Source organism: Gopherus flavomarginatus, assembly GCF_025201925.1.
Source record: "Gopherus flavomarginatus isolate rGopFla2 chromosome 13 unlocalized genomic scaffold, rGopFla2.mat.asm SUPER_13_unloc_1, whole genome shotgun sequence".
Lineage (NCBI taxonomy): Eukaryota > Metazoa > Chordata > Testudines > Testudinidae > Gopherus > Gopherus flavomarginatus.
The window spans coordinates 1,487,667-1,510,226 of NW_026114609.1; the positions used below are offsets into that span (position 1 = coordinate 1,487,667).

General features: G+C 52.9%; 1 protein-coding gene across 13 annotated transcripts in view; it reads left to right on the top strand.

Annotated features, from left to right (window-relative positions):
- LOC127040993 (zinc finger protein 436-like) overlaps nucleotides 1-22,560 on the top strand; it is a 563,752-nt gene that overhangs the window by 117,827 nt on the left and 423,365 nt on the right. The window lies entirely within an intron of this gene.

Sequence of the window (22,560 nt, forward strand, 5' to 3'; positions counted from 1 at the left end):
TGTTAGTCCCAGATTTGGACCTTAGCGTCCAAAATATGGGGGTTAGCATGAAAACCTCCAAGCTTAGTTACCAGCTTGGACCTGGTACTTGCTGCCACCACCCAAAAAGTTAGAGTGTTTTGGGGCACTCTGGTCCCCCTGAAAAACCTTCCCTGGGGACCCCAAGACCCAAATCCCTTGAGTCTCACAACAAAGGGAAATAATCCTTTTTCCCTTCCCCCCTCCAGGTGCTCCTGGAGAGATACACAGACACAAGCTCTGTGAAACTACACAGAGTGACTCCCCCTCTCTGTTCCCAGTCCTGGAAACCAAAAGCACTTTCCTATTCCCCCAGAGGGAATGCAAAATCAGGCTAGCAAATTCAACACACACAGATCTCCCCCTGAATTCTTCCTCCCACCAATTCCCTGGTGAGTACAGACTCAATTTCCCTGAAATTTCCCAGTAAAGAAAACTTCAACAGGTCTTAAAAGAAAGCTTTATATAAAGAAAGAAAAATACATACAAATGGTCTCTCTGTATTAAGGTGATAAAATACAGGGTCGATTGCTCAAAAGAATATTGAATAAACAGCCTTATTCAAAAAGAATACAAATCAAAGCACTCCAGCACTTATATTCATGCAAATACCAAAGAAAAGAAACTATATAACTTACTATCTGATCTCTTTGTCCTTACTCTTAGAAACAGAAGATTAGAAAGCAGAACTACTTCTCCAAAGCTCAGAGAAAGCAGGCAGACAGAAAACAAAGACTCAGACACAAACTTCCCTCCACCCAAAGTTGAAAAAATCCAGTTTCCTGATTGGTCCTCTGGTCAGGTGCTTCAGGTGAAAGAGACATTAACCCTTAGCTATCTGTTTATGACACGCCCCCCAAATTGCCGACAGTGGGGAAGCTCACTGGCGGCGATTTCTTTCTAGAACTTGAAAATAAACAGATTAATACAACACATGCACCTTTACATATACCACTAAGTATATAACTAACAGACTTCTACAGTTTAAGAACACTTTTTAACTACTGAATTCTGGGAAACTCTCACGGGAGAGTGCATCCGCTACTTTGTTAGAAGCTCCTGTGATGTGCTGAATTTCAAAATCAAAATCTTGGAGAGCTAAACTCCAACAAAGAAGTTTCTTGTTGTTCCCCTTGGCAGTATGAAGCCACTTTAGTGCAGCATGGTCAGTTTGTAGTTGGAACCGCCGTCCCCAAACATATGGGCGTAGCTTTTCCAGGGCGTACACAATGGCATAGCATTCCTTTTCACTGACTGACCAGTGACTTTCCCTCTCAGACAGTTTCTTGCTGAGAAACACGACAGGATGGAAGTTGTGATCTGTTGCTTCCTGCATGAGCACTGCTCCTATACCACGCTCAGATGCATCCGTGGTTACTAGGAATGGCTTGTCAAAGTCCGGGGCCCTGAGCACAGGGTCAGACATGAGCGTTGCCTTAAGTTGGGTAAAGGCCTTTTGACACTCATCAGTCCACTTAACTGCATTTGGCTGGGTCTTTTTGGTCAGGTCGGTCAGTGGGGCAGCGATTTGGCTGTAGTGTGGTACAAATCGCCTGTAGTATCCGGCCAAGCCTAAGAAGGATTGGACCTGCTTCTTGGACCGTGGGACAGGCCACTTTTGGATAGCATCCACCTTGGCCTGTAGGGGGTTTATGGTTCCTCGACCCACCTGGTGCCCCAGGTAAGTCACTCTGTTTTGGCCTATTTGACACTTTTTGGCCTTAACAGTTAGTCCTGCCTGCCTGATGCGCTCAAAGACCTTTTCCAGGTGTAGTAGGTGTTCGGGCCAGGAGTCTGAAAAAATGGCCACATCATCGAGGTAGGCAACTGCAAATTCTCCCAGTCCAGCTAGTAGACCATCTACCAGCCTCTGGAAGGTGGCGGGTGCATTTCGAAGGCCGAAAGGAAGGACATTGAATTCATACACCCCCGCATGGGTGACGAATGCTGACCTCTCCTTGGCAGGTTCATCTAGCGGTACTTGCCAGTACCCCTTGGTTAAGTCTATTGTAGAGATGAACTGGGCACGTCCCAACTTTTCCAATAGCTCATCGGTACGTGGCATTGGATAGTTGTCCGGACGAGTTACAGCATTTAGCTTACGGTAGTCCACGCAAAAGCGTATTTTCCCATCTGGTTTGGGTACCAGAACCACTGGAGATGCCCATGCACTGGTAGATGAGCGGATTATACCCATCTGTAGCATGTTCTGGATCTCCCGTTCTATAGCAGCTTGGGCATGAGGAGACACCCGGTAGGGTGGGGTTCTGATTGGGTGAGCATTACCTGTATCAATGGAGTGGTATGCCCGTTCAGTCCGTCCTAGGGTGGTTGAGAACAATGGGGCGAAGCTAGTGCACAGCTCCTTGATTTGTCGCTGCTGCAGACGTTCCAGGGTGGTTGAGAGGTTCAGCTCTTCCACGCCACCATCTTTTTTCCCGTCGTAGTAGACACCGTCAGGCCACCCAGCATCATCTCCCTGGACTGTAAACTGAAAAACCTGTAAGTCTCTGGAATAGAAAGGCTTGAGAGAATTAACATGGTACACTTTAGGCTTTAGTGAGGAATTGGGAAATGCTATGAGGTAGTTTACAGTTCCCAGGCGCTCTTGGACCGTGAATGGCCCTTCCCATGATGCTTCCATCTTATGGGCCTGTTGCGCCTTCAAGACCATAACCTGGTCTCTTACCTTGAAAGAACGTTCTCTGGCATGTCTGTCATACCAGGCCTTTTGCTCTTCTTGAGCATCCTTTAGGTTCTCTCTAGCAAGGGCTAAAGAGTTTCGGAGGGTGCTTTGAAGGTTGCTTACAAAGTCCAGAATGTTAGTTCCTGGAGAAGGCGTAAACCCCTCCCATTGCTGCTTCACCAACTGTAATGGTCACTTAACCTCGTGACCATACACAAGTTCAAATGGTGAAAACCCTAAACTGGGATGTGGTACAGCCCTGTAGGCAAACAGCAACTGCTGCAACACTAGGTCCCAATTATTGGAGAATTTGTTGATGAATTTTCGTATCATGGCCCCCAAAGTTCCATTGAAACTTTCCACCAGGCCATTGGTTTGATGGTGGTACGGGGTGGCAACCAAGTGATTCACCCCATGCGTTTCCCACAGTTTTTCCATGGTCCCTGCCAGGAAATTAGACCCTGAATCTGTAAGGATGTCAGAGGGCCAACCTACCCTGGCAAAGATGTCTGTTAGGGCCAGGCACACAGTGTTAGCCCTGGTGTTGCCTAGAGCGACTGCTTCTGGCCATCGGGTAGCAAAGTCCACTAAAGTCAGTACGTACTGCTTTCCTCTGGGCGTCTTTTTTGGGAAAGGGCCCAGAATATCCACAGCTACTCGCTGAAATGGGACCTCAATTATGGGGAGTGGCTGGAGAGGGGCCTTGACCTGGTCTTGAGGCTTTCCCACTCTTTGGCATACCTCACAAGACCGGACATACTTGGCAACATCCTTGCCCATCCCCTCCCAGTGGAAGGACTTCCCCAACCGGTCCTTGGTTCTGTTCACCCCAGCATGGCCACTGGGATGATCATGGGCTAAGCTTAAGAGCTTCCCCTGGTACTTAGTTGGAACCACCAACTGTTTTTGCGGCTGCCATTCTTCCCGGTGTCCACCAGAAAGAATCTCCTTGTATAAAAGTCCTTGGTCTATAACAAACCGGGATCGATTAGAAGAGCTGAGAGGCGGTGGGGTGCTCCGTGCCGCCGCCCACGCTTTCTGAAGGCTGTCATCTGCTTCCTGCTCAGTCTGGAACTGTTCCCTTGAGGCTGGGGTCACCAGTTCTTCCTCAGACTGTGGACTTGGGCTTGGTCCCTCTGGAAGCGATGTAGGTGATGGGGTTGTTTCCGTTGCTGGTGAACCGCTCTCCGCTGGTGCACCTGAGGGTATTTCAGGCTCTGGCTGAGCCTTTTGGGTATGGCTGTCTTTTGCTTCTGCCAGTTCTGGCTCGCTGGCGCCCTCTGGCGTTGAGTTTGAAGATGTGGTTGCACTTGCTGGTGCTGGTTGCTGTTCCAGTTCCGGGCCTGGGACTGGAGGTGCTGTGGCTGTTTCAGTGGTTGGCATGGAATCCGGGTCCACTACCTCTGTCTGGGTCTCTGGTAACACAGACGGGGCCTCTGTGGACGGTTCAGGAACAGGAATGGGTCTGGAAGCTTGCCTGGTTTGGCTATGTGTAACCATTCCCACTCTCTTGGCCCGCCTCACCTGGTTGGCCAAGTCTTCCCCCAGTAGCATGGGGATTGGATAATTGTCATAGACTGCAAAAGTCCACATTCCTGACCAGCCTTTGTACTGGACAGGCAGTTGAGCTGTAGGCAAGTCTACAGCTTGTGACATGAAGGGGTAAATTTTAACTTTGGCCTTTGGGTTGATGAATTTGGGGTCAACGAAGGATTGGTGGATAGCTGACACTTGTGCCCCCGTGTCTCTCCACGCAGTAACCTTCTTTCCGCCCACTCTCAAATTTTCCCTTCGCTCCAAAGGTATTTGTGAGTCATCCGGGCCTGGGGATCTTTGGGGTGATGGTGGTGTAATGAATTGCACTCGCATGGTGTTCTTGGGACAGTTGGCCTTGATATGTCCCAGTTCATTACACTTAAAGCATCTTCCATCTGATGGGTCACTGGGCCGAGGTGAGTTACTGGAGACTGGTGAGGTGGAAGAGTAGGGTGTCTGTGGCTTTACTTGGGTGGTATGTGGGGTCTTTGGCTGTCCTCGGTTGTAGGGTTTATGGTCTGTGTGCCCCCTGGGGTAATCGTTCCCCTTGACAGTAGCTTTCTTGCTTTCTGCCACTTCCATCCATTTGGCTCCAATCTCCCCCGCCTCAGCGAGATCTTTGGGTTTTCCATCTTGTATGTACCGTGTGATGTCTTCAGGAACACCATCCAAGAACTGCTCCATTTGTATGAGGAGGTGCAGTTCTTCCAAGGTTTGAATGTTGTGTCCTGTTATCCAGGCCTCATAGTTTTTTGCAACGTAGTAGGCGTGTTTGGGAAATGACACATCTGGTTTCCACTTTTGGGTTCTGAAGCGCCGACGGGCATGATCTGGGGTTATCTCCATTCTGTATCTGGCCTTGGTTTGAAAAAGTTTATAGTCATTCATTTGCTGCTTAGGCATTTCAGCTGCCACCTCTGCTAAAGGTCCACTGAGCTGTGACCTCAATTCTATCATGTACTGGTCTTCGGGGATGCTGTACCCAAGACAGGCTCTTTCAAAATTTTCCAAGAAGGCCTCGGTGTCATCCCCTGCCTTGTAGGTGGGAAATTTCCTGTGCTGTGGAGCAATAATTGGCGCCGGGTTGTTAGGGTTGGCTGGCACAGGCAGCCCAGCTTTTGCCAACTCCAAATCATGTTTTCTCTGTTTTTCCTTCTCTTCATTCTCTTTTTGTTGTTTTTCCATTTCTTTTTGTTGTTTTTCCATTTCTTTTTGGTGTTTTTCCATGTCTCGGCGGTGGGCCACCTCTTCTTCTGCTTGTTTCCTTCGGTAGGCCACCTCTTCTTCTTCTAGTTTTCTTTTGTGTGCTGCCTCTTTGGCTGCCTGTTCTCTTTGGAAGGCTGCCAGTTTGATGCTTTCTTCCTTTTCTTTCAGCTCCATCTCTTTTTGTTTTATTTCTAGTTCCTGTTTGTGTTTTTCTATCTCTCGCCTGTGTTCAGCTTCTCTGAATTGTGCTTCGGCCTCAATTTTTGCCTTAGAAGTCATGGTTCCTGTTTTCTTGTGTTGGGGTGCCCTCCGGTGTTTATCTTCTGAACTGCAGGTTCTCTGTTGCCTCCTGAAATCTGCCTAGCAACAGTGCTTTTTTCCTTTTCTTCCTCTAGCGTAAACTAGAAAAACCACTTTATTTGCATATATATAGAGCTGGTAATGACTCTCAATGGGAGTGCTATTGTGTGACAAAAGACTCTTAATAGCACCTTAATGGTTTCTTGCTTATGATGCAAGCCACAAACTGCCAGAGAGAGCAGAAAAAAAAATCTCTCTGGTTTCTTTTTAAAACCAAACTCTCTCTGCTAAAAAGTCCCTAGCAGAGAAAAGAAAAATATAATATTCCTACTGGCTTCTGGATTCTATCCCACCACTGCACACCATATCATAACCTTAGTCCCAGATTTGGACCTTAGCGTCCAAAATATGGGGGTTAGCATGAAAACCTCCAAGCTTAGTTACCAGCTTGGACCTGGTACTTGCTGCCACCACCCAAAAAATTAGAGTGTTTTGGGGCACTCTGGTCCCCCTGAAAAACTTTCCCTGGGGACCCCAAGACCCAAATCCCTTGAGTCTCACAACAAAGGGAAATAATCCTTTTTCCCTTCCCCCCTCCAGGTGCTCCTGGAGAGATACACAGACACAAGCTCTGTGAAACTACACAGAGTGACTCCCCCTCTCTGTTCCCAGTCCTGGAAACCAAAAGCACTTTCCTATTCCCCCAGAGGGAATGCAAAATCAGGCTAGCAAATTCAACACACACAGATCTCCCCCTGAATTCTTCCTCCCACCAATTCCCTGGTGAGTACAGACTCAATTTCCCTGAAATTTCCCAGTAAAGAAAACTTCAACAGGTCTTAAAAGAAAGCTTTATATAAAAGAAAGAAAAATACATACAAATGGTCTCTCTGTATTAAGGTGATAAAATACAGGGTCGATTGCTCAAAAGAATATTGAATAAACAGCCTTATTCAAAAAGAATACAAATCAAAGCACTCCAGCACTTATATTCATGCAAATACCAAAGAAAAGAAACTATATAACTTACTATCTGATCTCTTTGTCCTTACTCTTAGAAACAGAAGATTAGAAAGCAGAACTACTTCTCCAAAGCTCAGAGAAAGCAGGCAGACAGAAAACAAAGACTCAGACACAAACTTCCCTCCACCCAAAGTTGAAAAAATCCAGTTTCCTGATTGGTCCTCTGGTCAGGTGCTTCAGGTGAAAGAGACATTAACCCTTAGCTATCTGTTTATGACAAGGGTCTTGGGTGAATGTTGTAAGGACGGGGTCTCAGGGGGAAGGGGTGGTGCAGGGGCAGGGTTTCAGGGCAATGCGAGCACAGGGTCCTGGGTGAATGGGTGGTGTAGGGGCAGGGTCCCAGGGGGAAGGGGCGGTGTAGGGGCAGGGTCTCGGGGCAATGTGAGGGTGGGGTTCCAGGTGAATGGGTAGTGCAGGGGCGGGGTCTCGGGGCAATGTGAGGGTGGGGTCCCGGGTGAATGGGTGGTGCAGAGGCGGGGTCTCAGGGGGAAGGGGTGGTGCAGGGGCAGGGTCTTTGGGCCAGGGCCAGCTCCAGGCCACAGCACGCCAAGCTCATGCTTGGGGCAGCACGCCACAGGGGGCGCTCTGCCGGTTGCCGGGAGGGCGGCAGGCGGCTCCGGTGGATCTCCCGCAGGCGTGCCTGCGAAGGGTCCACTGGTCTCGCGGCTCTGGTGGAGCATCCATAGGCATGCCTGAGGGAGGTCCACCGGAGCCGCGGGACCACCAGATCCCGCCGCAGGGACGCCTGCGGAAGGTCTACCAGAGCCACAGGACCGGCGAACGGCAGAGCGCCCCCCGCAGTGTGCTGCCATGCTTGGGGCGGCGAAATTGCTAGAGCCAGCCCCTGCTTGGGGCAATGTAGGAGTGGGGTTCCAGGTGAATGGGAGGTGCAGGGGCGGGGTCTCAGGGCAATGTGAGTGCGGGGTCCTGGGTGAATGGGTGGTGCAGGGGCGGGGGTCTCAGGGGGAAGGGGCAGTGCAGGGTCAGGCTCTTGGGGGGAAAGGGAAGCTCAAGGGCAGGAATTCTGGAGAAGGGGCAATGTGAGGGCGGGGGTGGGTCCTTGGGGAAAGGGTGCAGGGGAGGGGTGTATTGGGGAGGGGCAATGCAGGAGTGTGGATTTGGGGGAAGGGGCAGAGTGGGGCTGGGGTATTGGGGAAAAGGGGCAATGCGAAGGCGGTGCCTTGAAGGAAGGGGCAGGGGCAGGGCTTTGGGGAGTGGGGCAGGGATTAGGGGAACACGTGATGTGAGGTCAGGACGTCGGGGATAGGGGCAGTGTGGGGGCAGGACCCCAGGAGGAGGGGGCAGGGTGGGGGCAGGACCCCAGGACGTCGGGGGTAGGGGCAGTGTGGGGGCAGAACCCCAGGGGGAGGGGGCAGGGGCAGTGTGGGGGCAGGACCCCAGGAGGAGGGGGCAGGGGCAGTGTGGGGGCAGGACCCCAGGAGGAGGGGGCAGGGGCAGTGTGGGGGCAGGACCCCAGGGGGAGGGGGCAGGGGCAGTGTGGGGGCAGGACCCCAGGAGGAGGGGGCAGGGGCAGGGGCAGTGTGGGGGCAGGACCCCAGGAGGAGCGGGTAGGGGCAGTGTGGGGGCAGGACCCCAGGAGGAGGGGGCAGGGGCAGGGTGGGGGCAGGACCCCAGGAGGAGGGGGCAGAGGCAGGGGCAGGGTGGGGGCAGGACCCCAGGAGGAGGGGGCAGGGGCAGTGTGGGGGCAGGACCCCAGGAGGAGGGGGTAGGGGCAGTGTGGGGGCAAGACCCCAGGAGGAGGGGGCAGGGGCAGTGTGGGGGCGGGACCCCAGGAGGAGGGGGCAGGGGCAGGGCTTTGGGGGGAGGGCGGAGCTCGGGGAATGAGGAGGATTAATTCGGTTCAGCGGCAGGTTTGTCTGCGGGTGACACTGGCACTGCAGGGGGGTTAAAGCCGGGCTCACCCGAGGGAGGAGGACGGGGCTGGGTGGCCGGGCACAGCGGGAGTTCGGGCAGTGACAAGGAGCCGGTTCCAAGGCTCATCGGACACCCCCAGAAACCAGCTCACACCCAGACGGGGGGTTACAGCCCCAGCGAACAAGGGGCGCTGGGAACATCCCCGCGGTGCAGACAAATGTACCGAGTCACCGGGCAGAGACAGACCCGGCACTGACCTGCCCCCCCCCCCGGTCCTCGGCCTCCGCCCCCCGCGCTCCCGCCCCCGCCCCGATCAGCTGCTTTGTGCGGGGGTGAAAGGGGCGAAGCGGCGCGGCACGTTCCCACGCGGAGCAGGTAACACACTGCACGGGGGGCGGGGCTCTCTGGGGGGCGGGGCGGGGAGCGGAGTTGTGGGGGGGGAGGTGTCAGGTTGACCCAGGGACCCGCCCTCACCTGGGCTCGAGAGGACGGAAGCGCCCCGGGGCAGGCTGGGAGTTGTAGTTCCTGGCTCGGCTCAGAGCGGAACTGACGCAAGGTTGCTCAGGCAACGCGCCCCCTCCCGGTGCACACTGGGAAGCGTAGTTCTCCCTCTCACACGCGGCCTCTATTGGAGGAGGGGCCGTTGATCGTCATTTCGCCGCGCCCCTCCCCGCTCCCTGATTGGCGGAGAGAGCGCGGGACAGAGACTCGGCGCGTGGGGTGCGGGCCTGGTTCCCTCGCCCCGAGGCTTCGCTGCCCCCGCCCCCTCCCCACGGGGAGCCGGGGGGGGGCACCAGTGGGACCCGCCCCGGCGCTGCGGGGGGGACGCGGGCTCGGGGGCAGCCGGCGGGCGGGGCCGGGCCGAGGGGCGCTGAGGCGGGACGGGGAGAGGCGGCTCTGCACGGGGGGGGCCGGGGGCTCAGACACCCAGTTCCAGGCGCCAGGCCCAGCCCCTGCCCCGGGAGCAGCCCCGGGCCCGTGGGAGCCGGGCGGGGGGGGCACAGGGCAGAGGCAGCGCTAGTGAAAGGGCTTCACCCCCCCCGCTGGGCCTGGGGGGGCAACGGGGGGGGCTGAGCTGCCTGGGAGCAGCCCCACAAGCGGCAGCCTGGGGCCGCGGGGCCTTCAACCTCCCCCAACCTGCCCCCCGGTGTCCCCCGCCCATTTGCTGTGACTCTCCTGCCAGCACCGCCCCCTCCTCTCCCTCTGTAGGGCCCCAGCAGCCCCTTCAAGCCCCCACAACCTGCCCCCCAGTGTCCCTCCCATCCACTGTGACTCTCCCCTTATCTGTTGTGACCCTCTCACTAGCCCCACCCCTATCTATGGGGATCCCCCAGCATCCCCTCCCCCATTGTGTACACTCATAGACTTATAGACTCATAGGTCAGAAGGGATCAATCTGATCATCTAGTCTGACCTCCTGCACAAGGCAGGCCACAGAACCCCACCCATCCAATTTTATAACAACCCCTATCGCAGGACCGAGTTATTGAAATCCTCAAAAATGGTTTGAAGACCTCAAGCTGCAGGGAAACCACCAGCAAGCGACCCGTGCCCCACGCTGCAGGGGAAGGCGAAAAACCTCCAGGGCACCTGCCAATCCGCCCTGGAGGAAAATTCCTTCCCAACCCCAAATATGGCGATCAGCTAAACCCTGAGCATGTGGGCAAGACTCACCAGCCAGCACCCAAGAAGGAATTCTCCGCAGCAACTCAGTACCCATCGCATCCAACATCTCCCCGCAGACCATTGAGCAGACCTGTCTGGTGGTAATTCAAGATCAATTGCCCAAACTAACGATCCTATCATAACATCCCCTCCATATACTTATCAAGCTTTGTCTTAAAGCCAGAAAAGTCTTTTGCCCCCACTACTTCCCTCGGAAGGCTATTCCAGAACTTCACTCCCCTAATGGTCAGAAACCTTCGTCTAATTTCAAGTCTAAACTTCCTAATATCCAGTTTATACCCATTCGTCCTCGTGCCTACATTAGTACTAAACTTAAATAATTCCTCTCCCTCCCTAACGTTAACCCCCTTGATATATTTATATAGAGCGAGCATATCCCCCCTCAGCCTTCTTTTGGCCAGGCTAAACAAGCCAAGCTCTTTGAGTCTCCTTTCATAAGGCAGTTTTTCCATTCCTCGGATCATCCTCGTAGCCCGTCTCTGAACCTGTTCCAGTTTGAATTCATCCTTCTTAAACATGGGACACCAGAACTGCACACAGTATTCCAGATGGGGTCTCACCAACGCCTTATATAACGGTACTAACACCTCCTTGTCCTTGCAGGAAATACCCCGCCTGATGCATCCCAAAATCGCATTTGCTTTTTTAACAGCCGTATCACATTGGCGACTCATAGTCATCCTGCTATCAACCAGTACCCCAAGGTCCTTCTCCTCCTCCGTCGCTTCCAACTGATGCGCCCCCAACGTATATCCAAAATTCTTATTATTAATTCCTAAATGCATGACCTTGCACTTTTCACTGTTGTATTTCATCCTATTTCTATTACTCCAGTTTACAAGGTGGTTCAGATCTTCCTGAATAGGATCCCTGTCCTTCTCCGTGTTAGCAATACCCCCCAGCTTCGTGTCATCCGCAAACTTTAGTAGCACATTCCCGCTCTTTGTGCCAAGGTCAGTAATAAAAAGGTTAAATAAGATCGGTCCCAAAACCGATCCTTGAGGGACTCCACTGGTGACCTCCTTCCAGCCCGACAGTTCACCTTTCAATACGACCCTCTGGAGTCTCCCCTTTAACCAGTTCCTTATCCACCTTACAACTTTCATATTCACTCCCATCTTTTCCAATTTAACTAACAGCTCCCCATGCGGAACCGTGTCGAACGCCTTACTGAAATCTAGGTAAATTATATCTACCGCATTTCCTTTATCTAAGTAATCTGTCACCTTCTCAAAGAAGGAGATCAGATTGGTTTGGCACGATCTACCTTTAGTAAATCCGTGTTGCAATTCGTCACAATTACCATTGACCTCTATGTCCTTAACTACTTTCTCCCTTAAAATTTTTTCCAAGACCTTACATACTACAGACGTCAAGCTAACAGGCCTATAATTACCCGGATCGCTCTTATTCCCTTTCTTAAAAATAGGAACTACATTAGCAATCCTCCAGTCATACGGCACAACCCCCAAGTTTATCGATTGCTTAAAAATTATCGCTAACGGGCTCGCAATTTCACGCGCCAGTTCCTTTAATATCCTCGGATGGAGATTGTCCGGGCCCTCCGACTTCGTCCCATCGAGCTGTTCAAGTATGGCCTCTACCTCAGTTGCCGTAATATCCACTTCCATATCCACATTCCCGTTTATCATCCCTCCATCATCGCAATGTTCCTCACTAGTCTTATTAAAAACTGAGGCAAAGTACTTGTTTAGATGTTGGGCCATGCCTAGGTTATCCTTAACCTCCATTCCATCCTCAGTGTATAGTGGCCCCACTTCTTCTTTCTTTGTTTTCTTCTTATTTATGTGGCTGTAGAACCTTTTACTATTGGTTTTGATTCCCTTTGCAAGTTCCAGTTCAATGTGGCTTTTAGCCTTCCTCACTTTATCCCTACATGTTCTGACCTCAGCAAGGTAGCTTTCCTTACTGATCCTGCCTTCCTTCCACTCCCTGTAAGCTTTCTGCTTTTGTCTAATCCCCTCTCTGAGTTGTTTGCTCATCCAGTTTGGCCTACAACTCTTGCCCATGGTTTTTTTCCCCTTTCTCGGGATGCAGGCTTCCGACAGTCTCCGCAGCTGCGACTTAAAGTAATTCCAGGCCTCCTCCACATTTAAATCCACTAATTCCTCCATCCAATCCACTTCCCTAACTAATTTCCTTAACTCTTTAAAATTAGCCCTCGAGAAGTCAAAAACCCTAATCCCAGATCTACATTTGTTTATCCTTCCATCTAGTTTGAACTGAATCAGCTCATGATCACTCGAACCAAGGTTGTCCCCTACCACCATTTCTTCTACGAGGTCCTCACTGCTCACCAACACCAAATCTAAAATGGCATCCCCTCTGGTAGGTGCTTCAACTACCTGATGAAGAAATCCATCCTCTATCACATCCAGAAAAATCTGACCCCTATTATTCTTGCAAGAACTCGTCCTCCAGTCTATATCCGGGAAGTTGAAGTCCCCCATAATCACACATTTCCCCTTTGTGTTTACTTCATTAAAGACATTAAAGAGGTCTCTATCCATATCCCAATCCGATCCCAGCGGTCTGTAGCACACCCCAAGCACTATCTCAGGGGATGCTCTAGTTGCTTTTTTACCCAGTGTGATTTTTGCCCAGACAGACTCTGTCTTGTCCATTCCATCGCTTCTTATTTCGCTACATTTAATTTCATCATTGATGTACAAGGCTACTCCACCACCTTTGCCTTTCTTCCTGTCTTTTCTAAACAGCACATAGCCTTCAATACCCGTGCTCCAGTCATGAGTACTATTCCACCAGGTTTCGGTAATCCCTATAATATCCGGCTTCACTTCCTGCACTACTAACTCCAGTTCCTCCATCTTGTTACCTAGGCTCCTCGCATTAGTGTACAGACCTTTTAATTTTCGGCATTTGGCGTCAGTGACATTCTTTCCCCCGTCGTGCGCAAACTTTCTACCACCAGCATCACCCGTTACTCTGGTTTCTACTCCACTATTCCTCCTTGGATCAAATCTTGGGGTCGTAAGGGTATCCCCGCTCACTTTGTTTACTTCCCTCTCCAGGTTATATTCCAGCGTGGAGATCTCCCGAACATCTCCCAACCATCTCCCCCAACTTCCTAGTTTAAAGCCCTCTTGATGAGGTCGGCGAGCCTCCATCCTAGAATTCTATTTCCCTCCTTGCTGAGATGAAGTCCATCCTGAGCGAACAGTCGTCTATCCGTAAATGCTTCCCAGTGACCGTACATCCCAAAGCCCTCCTTATAACACCACTCCCTGAGCCATCTGTTGATCGCCATAATCTTGTCACTCCTTCATCGCCCCGCTTTAGGAACCGGCAGAATCCCACTGAAGATCACCTGAGCCTCGATGTCTTTAAGCCTCTTCCCCAGTCTGGCATAGTCCTCCTTGATACAGTCCAGTGAGTAACTAGCCGTGTCATTCGTTCCCACATGAAGGATAATCAATGGATTCTTTCCCGCTCCCGCTAAGATCGTATTCAGCCTCAAATCCACATCCTGTATCTTAGCCCCTGGCATACAGCACACTCTTCTGTTCTCCCGATCAGGTCTAGTTACAGGCCTGTCTACTCTACCTGGCCTTTCCCTTTGCCCCGACCTCCTTCTCCCCCCCCACCCTCAGCACCCCGACACCGACCTCCTCTTGCCTCATCTCCCACATCCTCCTTCCCGTCCTCAGCACCCTGCCCCCCCTCCTCCCCCCCCATCCTCCTCCTCAGCGCCCCACCCCTAATTGCCTCCATCCCATTTCTCATTGCTGGGCCCCACTTTCCCATCCTCCCACTCCCCCAGTACATCCCGAGGCTGTGAGATTCCTCATCTTCAATCTCTGCTACACCCAAACCTGCCAGGTTCCCCTTTTCAACCACTGTGGGGTCGTCCAACACGCCGACACCCATCCACTCTGGGCTCTCTAAAACCCACATTCCCACAATGCTCCTTGGTAACGCCACTCTCCTCTATCCCTAATCCCCCTATTCCCTTCCCTCAGGTCCTCCTGGACACCCCAACCCACAGTCAGGCCTCCACATACATCCCAGTCATTCACATACTGAGCCAGTTCTTCAGGGACCCCCACAGCCCAGCAAACTTCTCCATCCATGAGCCCCATGGACCTGTGGCCGGGAAGGTGAGGAAGCTCCCACTTTGGCTGGGCTGGGTGTGGGTGTTAATCTTTTCCTGTCTTGTGTGTGCTGTACTCACAAAGGCTTTTTGCTCCCTCTGGGTGGGGTGTGGTTTTGGCCGAAAATGAGGTGTTTTGGTAGCCTTGTGGATGCTGTGTGGTGTCTGGAATGGGGCGTGTGTGTTCCCATCATGCCCCTTCCCCTCTGCCTGCAGAGCTGAGGACAGAGAGGTCTGAGGAGCAGAGCAGGAGCTCTGGGAAGGAGAAGAGCAATATGAAGATGGAGTGTAAGATGAGGCCAGGTAACTTCTGTGGAGGGAGACATGCTGGACAGCGCCTAGGATTGGAGAGACAAGCAGGTGTGAGCCCCGGGCTCAGATTTCTAATTGTAGCTGTGATGGCAGAATGGGAGGAGGGTTGAAGCCGAAGCCCTGGGGTGCAGGAGTAGCGAGAAGAGGAGCCTCACCACCATTGCTTTTTCTTTTTCTCTTGTGTTGTGTTTCATACCAAGGGAAGAGAAGTCGCGGGGACGGAGTCCAGCCCTGAGGTGAGATGGAAAGTGATCGAGAGCAGTGACAGCGTGAATCCTGTTGATGCCAGGTAAGAGCTCCCCAACTGGGACAAGAGTAACTGTCTCTGTCGGTGAGATGTGTATCTGGTTTGGGAAAGGATCTGGTCACAGCCGTCCTGGCTCCAGGCAGGGACTTCCCGTTACCTGGGTGTGGGTTTCCGGACTAGCTGTGGCTTCAGGGGAGATGATGTTTCCATTTGCGAGAGCTGATCATCTCTCTGGCGAGGAGTGGTGTGTGCTCCCTAGCAGAAAGTTGGATCCATGAGGGTGACTCCGTGTTGTGAATTTCTTTCTTCCTCCTAGGTTTCTCTCTCTGTGTTGGCCAAATTTCACTCAAACTCTCTCTGTCTCTCCTTTCATGGACACCTGTCATGTTCAGTTTCCTGCATTCTCTTTCTCTGCTCCCCCTCCCCCAGTCTCCTATGGACTCAGCTGGGTCTATCTGCCCACGGGCAGGGTCTCTGCCATACTGGGAAGGATGTGTCCTGCCTGCCAGGATAAGGGGGTTGCTCCTCCCACCCCTATCTTCAGGAAGACCTCATTGCTGTAACTGGGTCACAGCGTGAGTGGCCAGTCATGTCTTTGAGGTCTGAGACTGAGAAGGGTGGGCTCGTGGTCATGGATTTGGGCAGAGGAGAAGTGGGGCTGGGATTAGAGATGCCCCTTATCACCAGCTAGCTCCATTACTGCATCACCCAAAAGTCTTGCTCAGGGTCCATTATGCCTCCTTGTGCTGGGCACTGCAGGGACAATCAGAGGGACAGCAGGATGCATGAGGAAATAGATGAATGTGAGGCAGATGGGTGAAGGGATGTGTGTGACATACATTGGGGATGGATGAGGGGTTGAGGGTTGGACAGACAGCGGGACAGATGGAGAGCTGCAGGGACGGATGGTGATGTCACAGGCTGGACTTGTGATGGGTTCAGCTTTTGGCCGCTGGCTCTGTCATCTCCTGCCCCCATCTGCCTGTCTGACTCTGCCCCTGTCTTTCGCAGGCAGCACTCAGCAGAGTCTGGCCCTGTTGTTACACTGGTGCCTACATCCAGCGCACACCTGTGCGTAATGTGCTCCTGGAGAGCTCAGGCAGGGAGAAGCGTGTGGCTCGCGGCTGCTTAACCAGCTACTCCAAAGAGTGCTGCAGATCTCCCCCTCCTCGGGCAGCAAGACCCTGGCCTGGGGGTTCCCTGTCCCTCCTTGCTGCCAAAGCAGCCTGCTCAGCGCAGAAACCGAGGTCACCTGTCTCTGGCCAGCCTCTAGCTGGAGCTGCTCCAGCCCCGAATTGCTGGTATCCAGCCTGGCCGGAGTTGGTGTGATGTCCTAGTGGAGTCCGTTCTTTCTCCCTGGTAGATTGTGATTTTCCCCACTGCAGTTAGTTGCTCTTTCTCCGCTTCCCCATAGCCCCTCCCCAGTGATAGTGACCCCTGCTGGCCAGGCACGGGAGTGTCCTGTAGGTGCCTTCTTGTAGGAGCAGTGACTCCTGGTGGCGAGGGGCAGCAACGCCTGGCATGTATCCCGCCTAGCATTGCTGCAGCGACCCCTGGTGGCAACTGAGGTCAGTTGTCTATGTGACCCCACCACTGCCATTGTGCCTGTGAGCGCTGGTGGGTAGGTGAGGCAGGGCCTTGTATGTATATCAGCCATTGGGGCAGGGCCCTCTGCGTATCCCACTCTCATCTTGGTGACTCGTGTTGCCCAGGTGGGACAGTCCCCTGTGTGTATTTACTCCCCCCAACCCCTGCATTGGGCCTGTGACCACTGGTAGCCAGAGGAGTCAGTGCCCAAGGTGTATTCTTCACCTCCCCCAAGGTGGCAGGGTGCCTGGGTGGCTGTGTCAGGCAGTGCCCTGGGTGTCTTCCAACCCCTTTGTGGCAGTGAGCCCTGCTTCTGGTGTGTATCACTCCCCTACTAGGGATGTGCACTGGTGGCCAAGTATGGCAGTGCCCTGTGTGTAGCCCCTTCCCTCCCCCCCTGCCCCAGGTTGACCAGATAGAAAGTGTGAAGAAGTGGGAGGGGGTGGAGGATAATAGGCACCTACATAAGAAAAAGCCCCAAATATCAGGACTGTCCCTATAAAATCGAGACATCTGGTCACCCTATCCCCTCGACCCCTGTGCCAGGTATGGCAGGCACTGATCCCTGGCATTCCCATGGGGTAGTACCCTCTGTGTATCCCCCAATTGGGGCAGTGACCACTGCTGGTCAGGTGGGGCAGTGCCCTGTGTGTGTGTGTCCCCTATTTAGGTAGTGACCCCGATGGCTAAGTGAGGCAGTGGCCTTTGATTTCCTCTTCTCTCCCCAGCCCCCCCTCTCTCTGGGGTAGGGCCCCCAGCTGGGGCACTACCCAATGTGTATCTCTACTAATTGGAGCAGTGACCTCCCCGTGGTGCCCTAGTGTGGCAGTGCCCTATTGGTATCTCCCTCCCCCTCTCCCCACACCATTGTGGTAGTGGCCACTTCAGGCAGTGGCCTGCTTATTATCTCCCTGCCACCAGCGCCATTGCAGCAGTGCCCCCTGGTGGCCATGTGTGGCAGTGCCCTGCCTGTATCCCCCCCCAACCATTGCTGCAGTGACCCCAGGTGCCCAGTTTGAGTAGTAGCCTGTGTGTACCTCACCTCTTGGGGCAGTAACATGTGGGGCCAGCTAAGACAGTGCACAGTCTGTGACGTCTGGTGGCCACGTAGGGCAGTGGCCTGTATGTACCATCTCCTCTGGAGCGGTGACCACTGGTGTCTTGGTGCTAAGATGCAGCCACCTCTGGGTTACATGGTGGGGCTGTTTACAGGACAGTGGGGACAGCCCCCCCATTCCAGGAAGTAGGGGAATGTCTGGTGTTCGGGGCAGAGCGTTCCACCTTCTATTGAACTGTGAGGCTCTGAGCGCCTTTCCTCTGCCTGAAGAAAACCCTGTGTGACTCCAAAGCTGGTCCAATAACAGGTATCACCTCACCTGCCTTGTCTCCCTGGTATTCTGGAAACTGCCCAACTTCCCCTTCACTGTTGGTCTTCAAACCTCCTCCAAGCAACCCCCCGCCAATCCATTAAGATGCCAAACCTCCCCTGGAGCCCAACCGGGGGGGGGGCACCCCACCTGAAAACCCTACGGCTCCATGGGGGTGGTAGTGTCCACTGCCTCCATCTTCCACCAGCCAGGATGGGCCCCACAGCACCATGGGAGTGGTCGTGTCTCCTGCTTCCATTTCCTGACAGCTGCTGCCAGGCCCGGCCCAGACTTCCCATTTCTGGTGCGAGTCTGGAAGCAGATGCTGCCATGAGGCGATGCCGGGAAGGGTGGTGCTGGTGTCAGGAGAAAACAGGAGGAGTAGGTGGGTCTGTACTACTCCAGGGAGGTGCTGCCCTTGCTGTGAAAGGGCCCCGCTATTAGAGGAGATGTCATCTCCCTGCCCTTCCACGCTCTGCACCAGCCCCTGCTTGTCACGGGAGCAGGGCTGGCTCCAGGCACCAGCGTAGCAAGCAGGTGCTTGGAGCAGCCAATTTAAAGGGACGGCCCATCCGGTATCGGGGCAGCACGTCCGGGTCTTTAGCGGAAATTCGGCGGCAGGTCCCCCATTCCCTGTCTTAGTCTTTGAGCTGCCACCAAATGTCTACCAAAGAGGAAGGGAGGGAGGGAGGAAGGACTCGCTGCCGAACTGCCGCAGAAGAAGCAGTTGGTTGAGCTGCCGGCGAAGAGCCACAGTTTTTTTATTTTTTCCTCCTCCTGCTTGGGGCGGCAGAAAAGCTGGAGCTGGCCCTGCACAGGAGGAGCAGGGTCCAGTCTGCGGAGCTGCAGCAGGGAACCCTGCAGCCCAACACCCATCAGGCACCCCCGTTCCCCTTGCCCCTAATCCCTGCTGCCCCCCCATCAGTTATAGAACAGGAGGCAACTTAACTTCCGCTACCTGTTCCCTTTATAGAAGCACAGTCAGAACTCTCACAGGCTGGGCAGCAAGGAGCTGATGCCGTTGTGTTCACCCCAGTGGATATTGCAGCCCTTAGTATAGAGGTTTGTTCTTTAAACATGGGGTCAGTCTCCTGTGGGGTTGGGTCACAGGAGAGCCCCGTGACCCTTCCTGTGCTTCTAACCCTGCACTGTTCACCCTGCGTCCTCCCCCACGCCCCTAACCCTGTGCCCCCCTCTGGCACCCCTAACCCTGTGCTCCTCCCTGCACTCCCTCTAGCACCCCTAACCCCTACATACCCAACCTCTGGCATCCCTAACCCTGCACCCCCACCAGCACCCCTACGTCCCTCACCCCTAACCCTGTGTCCCCTCCTGCACCCTAAACCTGTGACCTCTGGCACCCCTATACCCCAACCCTGCACCTCCCTCCTGCACCCCTTACCCTGCCCCCCTAACCTCTGAACCCCTAACCTCTGTGCCCCCTCCTGCACCCCAACTCCTGCCCCACCCAGCACCCAAACCCTGAACCTCTAACCCTGTGCCCCCCCTCCGGTGCCCCTAACCCCTGCACCCCTAACCCCTGCATCCTCTTACACCCATAATGTCTGCACTGTGCCCCCTTTTTCCCTAACCCCTGCACCCCCTCTTGTGCCCACTTGGGGAAACTGACCTGGATGCACGGAGTAGCTGGCATTGCTGCTCGCTCTCCCCGCCGCCCCTGAACACTGCTCCTCCGCCCACCACGAGGGGGCTGTGAGAGGGGACCAAGGAGCGACATCGGGGCTCCCTGCTTCCAGGTCACCTTTCCCACCTGGGCTGCATAACAGGAGGACAGAGAGCAGAAGCCCAGGTGGGGAAGGTGACCTGGATGCAGGAAGCCCTGATGTCGCTCCTTGCTCCCCACTCAAAACCCACTGAGGGGCACGGAAGAACACTGGGGGGAGCAATATCCGCTCATCACCGCTCTCTCCCCCTTCTCTTCCCCTCCCTCCCTCCATGTTCCTATTCTGGCAGGGAGCAGGGAGAAATCTGGACACCAACCCAAGCGGCACTCCCCTGCCAGCCGGGAGCAGTTTCTGACTTTACACCAGCAGCACACACCTCACTGCTACCATACAGCACCACCCTTGACCATGGTACTCCTAGGTAATTCCCTGGTGGCACCCACCCCTAAGACTGGCCCTGGCTATGGGCTTCAGAGGGAGTGACCAGACCAGGCGGCCATGGAGAGATCCAGCCCGTTCTCCCCTCCCAGCTTCTAGCAATCAGAGGCCAGGGACATGCTTCCATGGTGATGACAGGTACTGCTCGACAACGATCCAAAGTACATTCATATTCCTTATCCGAGTCAAATGCCACCGACCGAAGATTGATTTTCCTGTCTAGTGGTTCAGGTTCTGTAGTGTCTGCATCAGACTGTTGCTCTTTGAGGACTTCTGACAACACGTTTTACACCTCGTCCCTCTTTGATTTTGGAAGGTTCTTCAGATTCTTAAACCTTGGGTCGAGCGCTGTAGCTGTCTCTAGAAATCTGTTATACCTTCTTTGCGTTTTGTCAAATTTGCAGTGAAAGTGTTTTTAAAGTGAACAACGTGCTGGGTCATCATCCAAGACTGCCATAAAATGAAATATATGACAGAATGCGGATAAAACCATGGAGCAGGAGACATACAGTTCTTCATCAAGGTCTTCAGTCACAAATTAACGCATTATTTTTTTCACGAGCGTTATCAGCATGGAAGCATGTCCTCTGGAATGGTGGTTGAAGTATGAAGGCATATGGATATTAGCATATCTGGCACGTTAATACCTTGCAACGCTGGCTACAAAAGTGCCGTGAGAAAGCCTGTTCTCACTTTTAGGTGACGTATATAAGACATTGGCAGCATTATCTCCAGTAAATGTAAACAAACTTGTTTGTCTTAGCGATTGGCTGAACAAGAAGTAGGACTGACTGGACTCTAAAGTTTTACATTGTTTTCTTTTTGAGTGCACTTATGCAACAAAAAAAAATCTACATATGCAACTTGCACTTTAATGATAAAGAGATTGCACTACAGTACTTTATATTTTACAGTGTAAATATTTGTAATAAAACTATTTATATTGAGCACTGTACACTTCGTATTCTATGTTGTAATAGAAATCAATATATTTGAAAATGTAGAAAAACATCAAAAATAAATTTCAATTGGACTATTGTTTAACAGTGCGATTAAAACTGAGATTAATCATGATTTGTTTTAAGTTAATTGCGTAAATTAACTGCGATCAATTGACAGCCCTAGATTTGAATTTTTCTGTCACATGCAGGACCATCTAGAACATCTGTGTGCAGGGAAAGATCGTGGGGGGAGTTGTGCTGTGAAATTATTTCCTGTTCTGACATGTCCCCAATTGCCCTTTTTGCCCTAACACGCTGCAGCGCAACATCAATGTTTTGCTCCAGATCATTCCGTCCTTCCAGGGGCCAGGGAAGGGAAATGGCTGCAGTGGAGCCGGTTGAGGTAGGGATTATCAGGGAGTTGCTGGCGGTTTCCCTTTGCGAGGAGAAAGGGCAGTAAATACATAGGGGGTGGGAACTTCCAGGAACGTTGGTCTGTGTGGGTGAGGGCAGGAAATCCCCAGGGTTGGGGACAGGGTGTGACAAATCTGCTGGGATTTGTTTACTGTGAGGCTCCAGCATTTCTCAAATGTGGCCACCAGGGGCTTGTATTGCGGCTACAGCCTCCTGGACTATAATTGAGGGGGAGTCGGGGGCAGCAAAGCAGTGGCTCTTCCCCACGGGCTGCCTGCAGGGGCTGGTCCCTACCCCCTTCCTGAGTCATAAACACTGTAGGAGCAGGCAACCAGTGGGAGTTCCCCACCTTCCCACCTGCCGTGGGGCTTGGGCTTCAGGCTTCTGCTCTGGGATTGTGGGCGGCAGGCTCAGTCAAGATACATGGAACTTAGGCTGTGTGGGGAGAAGTCTATGTAACTCATGCAGTTATTGATATACATGTGACCTCGAATATTACCAATCTGTGTTCCCCCCCCAAGCCCCCCCAACCAATCATCTCCCAAACAGACCCTCAGTCCGGAAAGCATTCGTCCCTCATGTTGCTGAAAAGACTCACAGCAAACAGAAGAATCCCAGCTTTTAAAACAATCCTCCAGCAAGACAAAGAAACTCACATCTGTAAACTTAGAAAACACTCCCAAGAAATTGTAACAATATGTTGTCATGAAGAAACCAAAGTGCTAAAGAGGCCTGATTTTTCAACTACTTTAAAAAAATCTTCTCAAATCAGCACCTTTAGAGTGAAACTCTTTCTGCCTTTCTAACCAGACCATTCTCCGCAAAAGGAGAGGTACTGGTCCTGGAGACACTGCAATACCAGGTCAATGCAGGGGGTGTGTTGCCGGCAGATAACTGCCTGAGGCCAAGCAACAGCGGGGGGGGTCCGTCGCCTGGTGTGCCGCGCCAATAAACACACCAGGGTGGAGAAGCAAACCAAGTTTATTTGAGATCTCAAAGCGGTGCAGGGAGATTGACTCAGATCAAGCACACCTAAAACAAGCAGTCTGTTCCTTTATATCCATGAGAACTTTTCTCACTGACTAGCAATCCCCCGTTTCCCCTCCC